The sequence below is a fragment of the Vicugna pacos genome, chromosome X (genome assembly GCF_048564905.1).
Source record: "Vicugna pacos chromosome X, VicPac4, whole genome shotgun sequence".
Classification (NCBI taxonomy): Eukaryota; Metazoa; Chordata; class Mammalia; order Artiodactyla; family Camelidae; genus Vicugna; species Vicugna pacos.
Window position 1 is genome coordinate 70,326,265 of NC_133023.1, and position 14,194 is coordinate 70,340,458.

Here is a 14,194-nt window from a genome sequence, read left to right on the forward strand (position 1 = left end):
TCACTTATAGTTTAAAAAGTCTGTTTATATTCTTATTTCAAGAGCAACTTTGAGAGAAAATATTCTTATTCTGATTTTACTGATAAGCAATTTATACTCCGAGTTTTCACTTTTTACCCAGCAACCCAGCTGATGAGGTACAAAGCCAGGACTTGAACGAAGTCTTCTGACTACTTCTGACTTGCTTTTTGCCCCACCCCGCACCCGCCATCTGAACTACAAAGTAAATCAGAATTCAGAGTTACGCATTGGGTTGGAAAAGCAAGTCTTCAAATCTGAGATGATTTAAAAACTGAACTCGTCACTCTCATAGAAAGCCTTAGCATGTATTTCTTAAAATCTGATAAGGGAAGAAATTGTTAGCAGTGGTGATTGCTGGAGAATGGATTTTGGATAAGGAGTCCGCTTTTCTTTATAATAAGTCCCTTCTGTGCCATGTTAATATTTTTCCAACAGGTTCATTCGGTTAAATATTTATATTCAATCTATCTTCAGTATAAACAATGAAATAACAATAGAAATGCCTTAGATTTGTATCTAGTATTTTCCCCTCTAAAAATACTACCACCTCTGTTTTTTCTTTTTACTTTGTTATCCCATTTAACAGTTAAAGCAACTGAGCCCAAAGCAAGTAAAGAGTGCTGTATAAGGTCTCACATACAGTTTGTGTACACCACCAATCTCATGTGCCTGATTTGAGACCAGAGCGCTTTAAACAGCAAAAGTATTTATTTTTATTGTACATCTCTTCTTATGAAGTCTTAGCTTAATTGTTCTGAGGCTTTATAGGACTTTTACATAATATGCTTCAGCCATGCTTAACCATTTACCATTCCATGTTATTATCAAATACCCCGATGACCTGACAAATGTGTATGTGTATCTTTTAAGAAGCATGATTTTAGGAGAGGAGGGTATAGCTCAGTGATAAAGTACATGCTTAGCATGCACAAGGTCCTGGGCTCAATCCCAAATATCGCCATTAAAATAGCTAACTAAATAAATAAATGTAATTACTCACCCCTCAAATAAGAAATGTTATTTTCAAATCCAGAAGAACATCAATTTGAAACGATCTAGTTCACCATGTCACACTGAAATATTACAATAAAACACTGTGATTTCTGACAACATATTGTTATAAATCTAAAAGTGGGTGACCTTGTTCAGTTGTACTTTGCAGGTTTGATTATACATATGTAATTATATATATATAATTACACATGAAATTATTAAACTTTAGTTAATGTTGGTAGAATTTGATGTAGCTTAGAACTAAGAAAAGGGCATGCCTGAACTTTTTATATCTGTTCGAAAATGTGAAATCATCAGTTTCAGCAGTGAACTTTCACAATCTAATTGAAATATAAACAGAAAAGATGTGTATTTTCTTTTCCTGCTCCCTTCCATTTGCATAATGATTGTAGGTTCTGGCAGACACAGAATGTTTAAGTATTCAGTGATACATCTTTTAATTAAAATACTATACAGCGTAATTGCATAATGCCAGATATTCCATTATTACCCAAAGGAATGCAGTTGATATAAAAGATAGTTGGTTAAAAAGTGGTCACCTTAGAAAGGGTAGCTTAATTATATTTGCATTTGGTTGACTCCAGAGAAAAATACTTTGCAAGCCCAAAGGCAACATTTACAAATATATCCACATGTCAAAGCAGCTTTCCTTGTACCAATTTGCACTATAAAATTAGTATCCAAATAAGACTTTGCTCATTTTATGTGCAATCTCTTGGGAAATAATGTCTTGTTAGATAGAAAATAGTTGTGATTGTTGTAAAACATAGCATCACGTTAGAAAGTTCAAGACACATTGCTTAGAATTTACTGAACCTCCAGGTAGTGAGGGTCATCCTGCTTGGCAGTATCGTCTGGTGGAAAGACAGTAGCCTGGAATCCTGCTTCTGCCAGTTCTTGCCATGGGACCTGGGATAATTTATTTAAGCTCACTGAGCCTCAGTTTCTCATTCCTAAAATAAGTATAATAATACCTTTCTTGTATGGTTTTAGTGAAAATTAGCAATAGGTTTAAATTTCATAGTACAGTACCCAACAGACACTCAATAAAGGCAGTTCTGATTAGTATTCTGCTTTTTAAAGCATCAAATGTCAGGAGCACCTAAGTACATACAAGAATTACTAACAGAGATAAAGGGGGATATTGATGGGAATACAATCATAGTGGGAGATTTTAACACTGCATTAACATCACTAGACAGATCTTCCAGACAGAAAATAAACAAGGCAACAGAGAAATTAAATACTACAATAGAAAAACTGGATTTGGTGGATATTTTCAGAGCATTACACCCCCAAAAAATAGAATATACATTCTTTTCAAGTGCACATGGAACATTTTCCAGGATCGATCATGTACTTGGACACAAAAGAAACCTCAACAAATTTAAGAAGATAGAAATTATCTCAAGCATCTTTACTGACCACAATGCCATGAAACTGGAAATCAACAACAGAGAAACAAAGGAGAAAAAAAGAAAAGCATGGAGATTAAACAATATGTTATTGAAAAAACAATGGATCAATGAGGAAATCAAAGCTGAAATTAAAAAATACCTTGAGACAAATGATAATGAAAGCACAACCACTCAAAACCTATGGGACACAGCAAAGGCAGTGCTAAGAGGGAAGTTTATAGCGATACAGGCCTTCCTCAAAAAAGAAGAACAATCTCAAATAAACAAGTTAACCCACCACCTGAATCAATTAGAAAAAGAAGAACAAAAAGCCCCAAAAAGCAGCAGAAGGAAGGAAATAATTAAGATCAGAGAGGAATTAAATACAATAGAGATTAAAGCATCAAATGTCATAAAACATGATGCCAAAAAAAAAAACTCCACCAAAATCCTTTGGATCATAGATGAACAAAATGACAGAAGGTGCCTAATTTATAAGTGCAATTGAGAATACATTTTAAAAGTAGGATAGACCTATGTAGGTATGAATTCTACTTCTTTCTCTTATTATCATATGGTCCTGTATGATTTATTTGATTTTCTGTGACTCAGTTTCTGCAACTAAAAATTGGAATATGAAGGTGGGGAGGGTGTAGCTCAGTGGTAGAGCATATGTCTAGCATGCACAAGGTCCTGGGTTCAATCTCCAGTACCTCCATTCAATAAATAAACCTAATTACCTTCCACCTAAAACAAATTAAAAAATAAAAAAAGGAAACCAAGAAAAATGTAAGAATTCATTTAAATAAAAAAATTAAAGAATAAAAATTGGGATATAATGATATCTACTTCATAGTAAAATGAGGTGATTTGGGGAATGTACCTAACAGTGTTTGACCCCATAAGCTTCCAATGACCGTCAGTTACTTTCAAATTTTGAATGGACTGTGAAGTCCAAATGCAGGTGAAAATATAAGGCATTCTAAACTGGAGTGCCATGCAAGTGCTACTTTGTATTATTATAATTTTAAAAAGCACTGCAATTTTCATAAATTTGTTTCCTTAGAAGATCGGGGAAGGGAGAAAAAAGTGAAACTACCCCTTTCGTACTAATTTTCATTATTTAAGGAAACATTAAAGCAACAGTAAGACAAGATATATAGTTCAAGTAAGCAAAGAAATCTTCCTTTTCTTTTTGGTTTTGCACTTGGGGAATTTTTCTTGATCTTTTTCTTCAAAAGGAGCAGCAAATTCATTCATGAAAGCCTGAGGTCACGATTATTACAAAAAAATAAAAGAAACTGAACTACTTTGCATACTTTGGTAAAACAAAACAATTCAATTAAGCTTATTCAGTATATCTTGATGTTGTAGCAAGGTTGGAAAGGACATTGACTTCTGTTGTTGAAGGGGGTTTTATAGTCATTTGTGTCTGTATAAACATGTTACTCAGTTTTCAGCATGTGAATAAGCTCTAAACCAGCGAGTTTTGTCAGTTACGTAGACAATGGATTCAGTCTGGAAGACAAATTGTACACCGCTGTTAAGGTGGCTGAATTTCTGTTATAAGTGGCCACATGATCATGAGAGCTTACCTTCTAATGATAACACAGCTGTTTCTTCTTGAAAATAGTTACTGCACCTTTAGTGAACAATTTGTCTTGTAGACTTAATACGTTAGCCTCTTAAGTGACACAATTTTGCCTGTTCTGGAAACTAGTTGGCAGAATTCTGACAGTAAACAGAAGCTATCAGACGAGCCCTTGATATTTCTTCAAGTGGCTGATCTGTTCAATTTCAAGCAGTGAAAGTTTAAGTGAAACTGGAGGAAAACTTGTTCTACTGTTTCTAGTATAATTTTTCGTGTATTATTGTATATTAGCACAAACTGTTAGCTCCATGTAAGCTCTACTTGAAAAATAAAATGAACAGGTATTTTGTGAAGCTTCTATATTAAGGATATTTCCCATTCCTATTAATTTATTGTTCTCAATTTTATAATGTGAGAAGAGTTTTTACAAATCTAAAAAAAAAGGATTTTTTTCTAGAATACGACCAACATTTCTTTAAGAGAAACATTGAAATGTAAGTAATGGATCTTGATTAATTGTACATCAATCTCATGGCCAGTTATCCTTAATTTTTCATGATTTATTTGATATTTGTACATTAATTATCTTTAAGAGTATATGACATACAAGTTCTCTTTGAACATCATAGATCTTGTGTGAAGTAACAATGGGTGCAAAGCTTGACTATGCTACTTACAAGTTATATGACTTTGGTTCTGTTGTTGGAAAACAGGGCCCATTATACCACTCTGACTTGATCGTCATGAGGATCAAATGGAATAATATATATGCAAATATCTCAGCACAATGACTGACACATAGTAAGCACTTAACGCATCCTTTACTTCTACTTCCTCTCTTACTGATAGTTGTTGTGAATAATAAAACCATGACTCTAAAAATGGAATTTAAATATCCTGATAAATTATCTTTTCTGATAACTTAGTAAACCACAACAAATATTTATTGAGTACCAGTGGTCCAGACATTCTTCTAGGTGCTTGAGATGAACAACACTGGATATCTGTTATGGCACTTTCAGTCTAGCAAGGGAGAGAAAATCTTAAATGCTCATCAGATTACCAAATTGTAGAGACTATGAGGAAATGATAACCTTTTTGGAGCAGTGTAAATGGGGTGAGAGGCGCCAGAACTTGAGGTGGTGGTGATTTTGCAGATGCTCAGGTTTTGACTCATGGAGAAGGTGATACTTGAGCAAATATTAAATGTGCTGAGGGAGTTTGTTAAGTAAATATTTAAGGAAGAACTTTCCACCCCCGGGGGGAAAGAATTAGATCCTTACATGAACACATGACAAGTATGTTCAAGGAACTATAAGGAGGTCACTGTCGCTAAAGCAAGTTGAACTGAGGGGAAATGTTAGGAGAGAACATAGTGGGGCGGGGATGTTGATAGCGGCAGGGGAGAAATCTTGAAGGGGTTTGGAAGAAGCCACTGTGAGTACAATGGCTTAACCTGAAGTAAAACCGGGAGCCATGGCCTGGCTTTTATCCAGAGGAGTGAAATAACTTTCCTCGGATTGTAAAAGGCTCATTCTGGCTGTTGCGTTGAGAGTCTATGGGGGTAATGGTCCAAGTAGAGACCTATGGCAGTAATCCCCAGGAGAGAAGAGAGCCGTTTAGACAGGATGGAGACAGTGAAGGTGGTGAAAAGAAGTCAGAGTCCATATTTATTTGAAAGTAAAATTAGGATGACGCCCTGATAGACTAAGATGTAAGATGTGAGAAAAAGAGAGACATTACAATTACACCAAGATTTTTGGTTTCAGTAACTGAAATAATTGAGTGACTAGGAACTGAAATTGGAAAGAATACCAGTGGGGCACTTTTGTGGAAAGAGATCAGGATTTAAGTATGAGACATCTTAAGTTTGTTTTTGTTTTTGTTTTTCCCCGAGTAGGAAAGATCCTTTTACTGGGGTGGACACGGAGCACGCACTAGAACATGATAAAATGACTTAAGAGAAAGAGCCAGAAGGGCTGACTTCTCCCCCTTAAGCATGCTCAGAGCAAGATCTGGGAACAGAATAGGTCCTGGTGGAACTCGAGACAAGGCAAAGTCTTTAAGGCCCAGATCGGCAAGTGGGAGCTGGGAGGAGGCCCCCCCACCACAACGCCAAGCCACAGCAGGGCCCCTGCTCTAGACCCTCGCAGACTCACTCCAGTTTTCCAGAGGAGAACTGGGGGGCAAGAGGAGGGGGACTGGAGGCGGAGAGGTGAGTAACAATGCTGTTTTTTTAAAAAGTATCTACCAACATCACACTACTACTGGGTCTGCTGTCCCCTTTAACCATGGCTTGGTATATTTTACAGCATAAATAAAAACTCAAGGAGAGTAAATCAACGGGCTCCTATGAGGTTGGAAGTGGTGTGAGCGGTGGGGCATGGGTGGGCCGGCGGCTGGAGTGGGTGGCGGCGCTTACACAAGACGGGAGGGCGAGGAGCAGACAGAACAGGAGGCGCAGGTGGCGAAGCGAGAGCCTTAAGTGTCCTTGTGCACGTCTGGGCTGTCTGTCCGGGCGACCTTGCTGGGGGGGCGGGCGGGGCAGGGGGCGAGCTCTCGCCCTCGAGGTCCACTTGCTTCTGGTCTCCCTTCTTGGCAGCATTCTTTTTGTCCCATTGTTGATGTAGCTAGCGCAAAAGAATGTTTTTTTCTGTTCGGTCGGGTACTCCCGAGTGGGCAGGTAAACTGAGGGAAGTCGGTTCGAGGCTTTGCACACAGAGTCGGCGTGAAATCGACAAAAATTGCTTTTGTTGTAGATAGGCAGCCCTTTCAAAAAATCTGCCATCTTTGATTTCCTGCGTCGCCGCCTCGGCCACGGCCTCAACCGCTGCCACCGCCACCGCCACCGCAGCAGCACAGTAACTTCCCAGCCACGGCACAGCCCACACTGAGACATCTGAAGTTTGAAATGTCTATTATACATCTATATGTAGATGTTAAGTGATCAGTTGGATATAGGAATCTGGAGTTTGAGAGAAAGGTCTGGGCTGGAAATATAAATTTGGTCATTGACAGTATATTGTTATTTAAAGACGTGAGACTGGATATCACCAAAGGAGTGAATGTTTAGACACAGAGGGGAAGAAACCTTAGAGTGCTCCAACTTTTGGAGATCTAAGAGAAGAGGAAGAACCAGTCAAGGAGAGTGACAGGTGGCTCCAAAGGTAAGAGGAAAACCTGAACATGTGGTGTCCAGGGAGCCAGGTGACTAAAGCTATCAAAGAGGAGGGAGTGAGTGATCCAATGGGTTAAATGCTGCTGATAGCATCAGATAAAATGAGGAATAAATTGAGCATTGATAAGATAGTTTACTAACTTGTGACAAGCAATATAGCTACCCAAGTGAAAAAAGATACCTTAAGACCGTTAGTAACAGATGACTTAGGGTTCAGAAGTCACAATCTTATGACACACTGCTCAAATCTAGCCAAACGTGGGCTTTGAAAGGCAATGTTTAGAAAAAGAATTTGAATGTGAGAAGTATTGGAAGATATGTATTCTCTTCTTGATCATGGACCGTATCATCCCATATTATCTTGCATTTGGGAGATTTCACATATTTATGATTTTGACTTGGCTCTTGGAGGCTTCTGAATTTGTGAGTCCTGGACATTAAGTGCATTTTTGCTCTGACACAGAAAATAATCAGATATAGTTTTGAAGGCGGAGTTATTTCCAGTCTTATAGATGTAAAAAACCTTGATTTTTAGCTTGGGATAATTGAATTTTGCATCCAAATTTATTTCCTCTTCAGAGCCAGACATTCTTTCTCTGTTTTCACAAGGGCATCCATTGATAGACTGTTAGAAGGAACCCTTAGTTTGCAGTTTGGCCTTCCTTTCTCTCTGGTCACAAAAGAGAGATCTGAACACAGAGATTGGGCCTTGCTGAAGGTTGCACAGCAAATGGCCAACTGTGATATGATCAAGACTCCAAATTCTCACTCAGCTCTTGACTTTGTTTTTTCAAAATATCAGTCTTCTGACACAAAGTTTGCCATTCTATTATGCTGTCTAACCACTGTTCAGTTAACCTATTCATTAATCACCTGACATATATAAAACGTACTATGTTTATGTAAGTGATACATGTAAATTGCAGTCATTTTCGAAAGCAGGAAATGCACTTAAATTGCATGCTTAAATGTATCGGAATTGCATATGGTGCTTTTTTTAAATCACATATAATAGTTTTTAAGATAATATTTATCCATATTACCTCAGTAATAATTTATGATCGGTTAGCTTAAGTGGGGAAAATCATTTTAACATTCCACTTTGGTTTTGAGATAACTACCTGTATTCAGTTCATTATTCTTACTATCCATTAGAATTCCCCTTTTGTCCAGAAATTATTCAGCCCTTAGAATTAAGTCTCTGTATTTCCTCATTTATGTTTCCCTCACTCCAAGTCGAAGTAGACTCCACGTCTGCAATCCTTCCTGCCACACTGTGCTTGTTGCTAGCACATCTATTTAGATATAGATTAAGGGAGTAAGAGGATTAATTGTATAAAGTAACAGCAGAATTGCAATTGAAAATAACTTTTAATAATGCAATCATTTTGACTTCTGTCACTGCTGTAGTATAGTTTTTGTTTGTTTGTTGTATTTTTTTGCCCAGATGCACTGTCCACCTTAAAAAATAAAACAACCTCTGACTAAGGCTAGGCAATTTTCTGTATTGCTAGGACCAAACTATAGTTTCAACGTGTTTTTTAAAAAAATCACATTGACTTCTACTTGTAAGTATCTATGCAGAATTTTTTTTTTCCCCCACTGGCAGTGCATAAGAGGCAGGGTTTTCTCTCTTACTTTCTCCTTCGCTGTTACTGGATGGAGTCAGTGAGCACACATTGTGGCCATTTCAGTATATATTCTGATTTCTTAACTATTCAGAAATAGCTGGAACAGCTCTATTTGCCATTCAAATAGATTTGGAATTAACCAGCCCTTTTTCTTTCTTTTTTTTTTGTATATATATATTTTTAAATGAAGTACAGTCAGTTTACAATGTTGTGTCAATTTCTGGTGCACAGCATAATGTGTCAGTCATACATGAACATACATGTATTTGTTTTCATGTTCTTTTCATTGTCCCTTTTTCATTCTTCATTCTTCCACTGCATAATTCAAAATGTTATCATCCTTTCTCCTACCTGTGATTTTAAAAATCGGCATTCCTGAACCAAATCGTATCCTGAGTGATGCTTGGCCAGGGTAGTTTGTTTACTTGAATTTAATGTCCGGGGTAAGAGGGTGGGGTCCACCTTCACATTTACTTTACTTGCCAGCCTTTGAAAGCATTTGGATTTGTCTTCTTTGTCTAGACGATTGTGACCCAGCCTCCTAATTAGTATTTCCTCCTTCATTCCTGCAGTCCTCCCTATCAAATTACCCCTCCACACTTTCCCCCAATGTCCCATTCTAAAAAAGACCTTTTTTTATAAATCCTGTGGACTTCCCTGTTGAGTGCAGGTTAAGATTCAGACTCTTCAACGTGGCAGATGAGAAGTTTCATCATATGGCTCCAGTCTGCTTTTCTAGTCAATTCACTTCTATTTTTTCTTAACCTCCTGCCTCTACAACTACACCCAGAGCTTTGGCTGAGCACACTAAACCTAGTTCCTTTAGCCTGAGTGCTTTTTCATGTCCCTTTCTTTTACTTGTTCTTTCCCCGACCTATATGCCCTTTGACTCCCTCCTCCAACTGGAAAATTCCTATTCTTCTATTAAGCATCGAATCAAGTGACAATTCCCTTGGGAAGAGTTTCCTGAGTCTCCTTGGCAGTTCAGTCTTTTTCTGGGCTACCAAGCACATTTTGCACCTAGCTTTATTGTCACAGCCATCCACAGGAAAGGTGACAATATTTATGCATCTCTGCTTCACCTGTTATACAGGGAGCTCCCTGATAAGCAGGGTTGGGTCTAATTCATTTTTTTGTACCACCAGCACCCACCAGTGCCTGGCACGTAATAGGAGCACGAGGGATGATTGTTGAAGAGGTGAAATAGTGGCCTCCCTATTTACCCCGACTTATATGCCGTGCGCGGCCGCTCTCCCACTGCTTGTCTGTCTGAATCTCAATCTCTTCCTCTGATCACCGCTCAGGCTTCCTCATGACATTGTGCTTATTCATCTTACACCCGTGGCCTCTGATTTTTGAGATGGAGATAAAGGCAGGGCCCAGGGAGCTGTGATTGATTACGTGTAGACATTGCAGTTTGGTTTGGCTCCAGCATCAGTGACAGCAGCTGCCATCATTTTTCTCAATTTCTAGGATTTCTTCCAATATCTTAGGGCAGGGTATAATTCTAGAGATATCGCTGATGATTTGAGGCTTATGGTATGTGTAATTTAGTACTTCATGTCTGCATTTATTATACAATATAAGCCTTCCATAAAGGGCAGTTTTGTCAGCTTAAAATTTAACAACAAATCAAAGATATTGAATTTTCCGTATATCCGAATGCATTATTGTGAAACTATCTTAACAGCATTTAGATAAAATTGAGGTTGGAAACCTAGTGTACTAATGATAGCTTATTTATATGCTGTAACAAACATGAGTAGGGTTTCAGTTGTAAATAAATAACCATTGTAAAAATCAGTACATTTGTTCTTGAGAGTGAGATTACACAAATTTTAAAACAGCAATTCTGCTATTTGGCAAGACATGGAATATGAATATGGCAAAGTTAGTCTTCTAGGGTCCAACTCAATGTGTAATAATTTGTGTTGCTTAAAACTGTTAAAGACATCTTAATACTTTTGCTAAAGTGTCGGTGCAAGACAAGAAAGAATAATGAATGACAGGATGTTCCTTTTTATGTTGTCTTCTTAATGTATTTCCATCTCTCCCTCATAGCAACAACATTCTTATTACGTTGTTTTTATTGTGAAAATAGAGCATGTAATTTTATAGATAAGAAAACAGAAACTCAAGGAATCTAAATGACTTGCGCAAAGACACACAAAAAAAAACACAACTAGTTAACAGCAGGGCTGGGACTAGAATCCCAGTCTCTTTATCGCCATGTTGGGGATCTTTACTTACTCTACGCTGTTCCCCTTCATTTGACGTTTTTTTCCCCAAAACTAGTGCAATTTTATTTACTACACAGAAAAGATACTTGTATTTCTCTATAAAGTGATTGGAGATCGTGTGGAACTACAGTCATACTTGTTCTTGCAAGTAATTGAAATACAAAATTTTGAAAATACCTTATCATCACAGCCCATGAAGTATAAAAAATGCTAATTACTGGAAAGCAAAACAGACAAATAGCAGCCAATCTAATTGTCAAATGTTCTATCTGAAGGCAAACATTTTTAAAAAAGCCATGGATTAATGTAATTTTCCAAATTCTGACTCATCAGAATAAGATCTGAAGTTCTCAGTAGTCAATGGTTAGAGGAGTACGTCAGAAACTGAGGAGGCACTGTAGAGTTTACCAAATGGTATATCTTATCCTGAATTGCCCTGGTTTAAAATTAGCAAGAATATGCTTGGTCTCTAATTTCTAAGAATTAAAGACAGCTGTGGCTGTTTACCCTAAGTTTAGGACAAAATCAAATTGAATGAAAGCAAGAAGTGGAGTGGAAATCTTAACATTTAAAAAACTGATGGCTCTAACCTGAACCGGATGTATTTATCTTTTGAAAATAGGTCTAGGACCCTGGGTTAAGCCATTCTTGCTTTCTGAACTGCCCTGCACACACATCTCCACCAATAACGTGTAGCATTTCTTTCAAAGAGTCAAGCTGACCCAAATAGCAGGGATGTCCTTGACCAATCACACCCCATTTGAATGATTTCTCACTAGTATTCAAGGTTTCTTCTAGCATTTTAATATCATTTGATGGATATGTTAGGAAAGGAGTTTTAATGAGTGATAATTAGAAAGAGTGGGGATTTTAGGGTATTTTGTGCCGCCTTGATGAAGGGTATGTGTAAGATGATGAAACTGCATTTTTAATTATTTTATATTAAAAAAGAAGGAAATAAGGAGGAACAGTTGAAATTAGTTAATTTATTAATTCTGTAAATACCATTGAGTGTCTACTATTTTTGAAACTTTATGTGAGGCTCTGAGTATAAATAGTAGGCAAGATTTATTCCATGTCTCCAAGAAGCTCACAGTACAGCAAAAATCTTACAGTTAATAAATGTTTAATAGTGGACTCTACAGTGCTATATAACAGGCAGGTTGTTTTTTTGTTTGTTTGTTTTTGTTTTTGTTTTTGTTTTATTATATCTCCCTCCCCATTCAATCACTGAATGAGGAATTGAATAAGGGAAAAATGAAGGGGAATCAGTTCCATCAAACTGATCACTATCTCAGAAAATACTTTTTTTTTTTTTAATTCAACAGAAACTTGACTTGTCCTTGCAAAAATCAGATATTCAACAGGGATTTGTAGGCGTGGTTTCTTAAGTGGTCTGGCAGTATACAATGACGCAAGATCCAGTAAAAAGCATGAGTGGCTATTTGATAAGTTACCCACTGCCTGCTGTTGTCACACAGAAGATGAATTAATTAGAAACAAAATTCAGATCCTAAATTATAGTTTCTCATTGTTGATCTGCCACTTAACCACCACCAATAAAGTCAATTTAATAAAATGAAGAATACATATGCGTGTGAAAGATACACACTGTTAGAAACTGTAGACAAAAAAGTATCACAAAAATTGCATAAAAATTCCTTTAAACTATAGAAAATATTTATCATATAAGTATGCAAACTATGTTCTTATTGTACCATTAACATTTAAAGTTTCATTTGAAGTCTTTGAGCTGAACATTGAAAATCATCCTAATTTATTGCTGCATACTTCATATGGAAAATTAGTTTTCTTTCCTTTTTTGGGGGAAACTACAAATATACATTTAGATATCTATAAATCAGTGATTGTTACAGTATTATTTTAAAATCAAGGGGAAATCTAAAATAAGGTGAACTCCATGTGGCATGACTGTCCTAATTTTTACTGTATTACCTTATTAAAAATGTTTTAATAGTTTTTTACTCATTAGAATCATATCACTCTAGAGATTTTCAATTTTTGAATAAATATTGTGCTAGATTTTTATTTTAATTGCTGTGTATTTCTTTTTGGTAGCTTAATTTCTTTTAAAATATGTTTTCTGATGTTTTATTCTTTGCTTATGTTTTAAAAATTCTTTTATTATTTCTTTAATTGATTTAAAAGTACTTCTTTTCATCTATCTACTAATTCTCAAAAGTTCCTGGGGGTAACAACAGGGCTATTTGGGTGGCCATTGACTCTTTTCTATGGTAAATTTTGAACTTGGAAGTAATCTTTAAAGGTGATTTATCTGTAGGAATTCTGTTCTGCCTGGATTGAACATGCCTCCTTCCAGACACGTTTTGAGTTTATTATTGCCAGGCACCCCAGGAGTATTACTAATTGGGGACCACTATTTAACTTTTTTGGGGGCATCCCTAGACCATATGAGTTGTATACATTTAGACCACAACTTGTTAAAATACAGGTTTGTGTTTATAAATTCTCAAGAGGGACTTGTTTCCCACCCAGAGGCCAAACTAAGATAACCATAGATTCTTGGAATCTCACTGCTTTGATGGGTAATTAAAAAAATAAATAACCTATTTATAGGCCCTTAAAGGTCTTGGCTTTATTCAGAGATCTCCTTTACAATCCCCACCTCATATGAACCTAAGGCTAGACCTTGCAATGGAATCACAAACCCTTTGGTTTGTAGGACCTGTGAATCCCTCCTCCCCCAGCATAATCACCAGGGCAGCCTCTTCGTCAATTTCTCCCCTCCCCCTCCTCTTCCTCCTTCTTCTCCTCCTCTTTCTTCTTTTGTTTCCTGAGGATTGCTTTCCTTTTCTTGTGTTGTTACATTTTATCCTACAATTCTGAGTTCTGTAACAGAGCTTTCAGGTTATTTATTCTGCCATATCACCAGAAATGGAAGTCTACTGGGTTTACATACACAAAAGTTTCATTTGTGATTTACAGAGAAAAACATACTCAAAATCTACATTTTCCTTGTAGTGAATGCTTTCTTCAAAGACTTGCCATATTCCAACAGAAACTTGGGGATTTCTCTGAGAGTTTTGTTTTCCTTAGATCTGGACTTAACTTTTAACTACATTGTTCTTGTTTTCTAAGTT

General features: G+C 36.8%; 1 protein-coding gene and 1 pseudogene across 1 annotated transcript in view; one reads left to right on the plus strand and one right to left on the minus strand.

Annotated features, from left to right (window-relative positions):
* Positions 1 to 14,194, plus strand: part of PCDH11X (protocadherin 11 X-linked) — a 545,261-nt gene that overhangs the window by 96,857 nt on the left and 434,210 nt on the right. The window lies entirely within an intron of this gene.
* LOC102527259 (DET1- and DDB1-associated protein 1 pseudogene) lies at positions 6,505 to 6,811 on the minus strand (annotated as a pseudogene).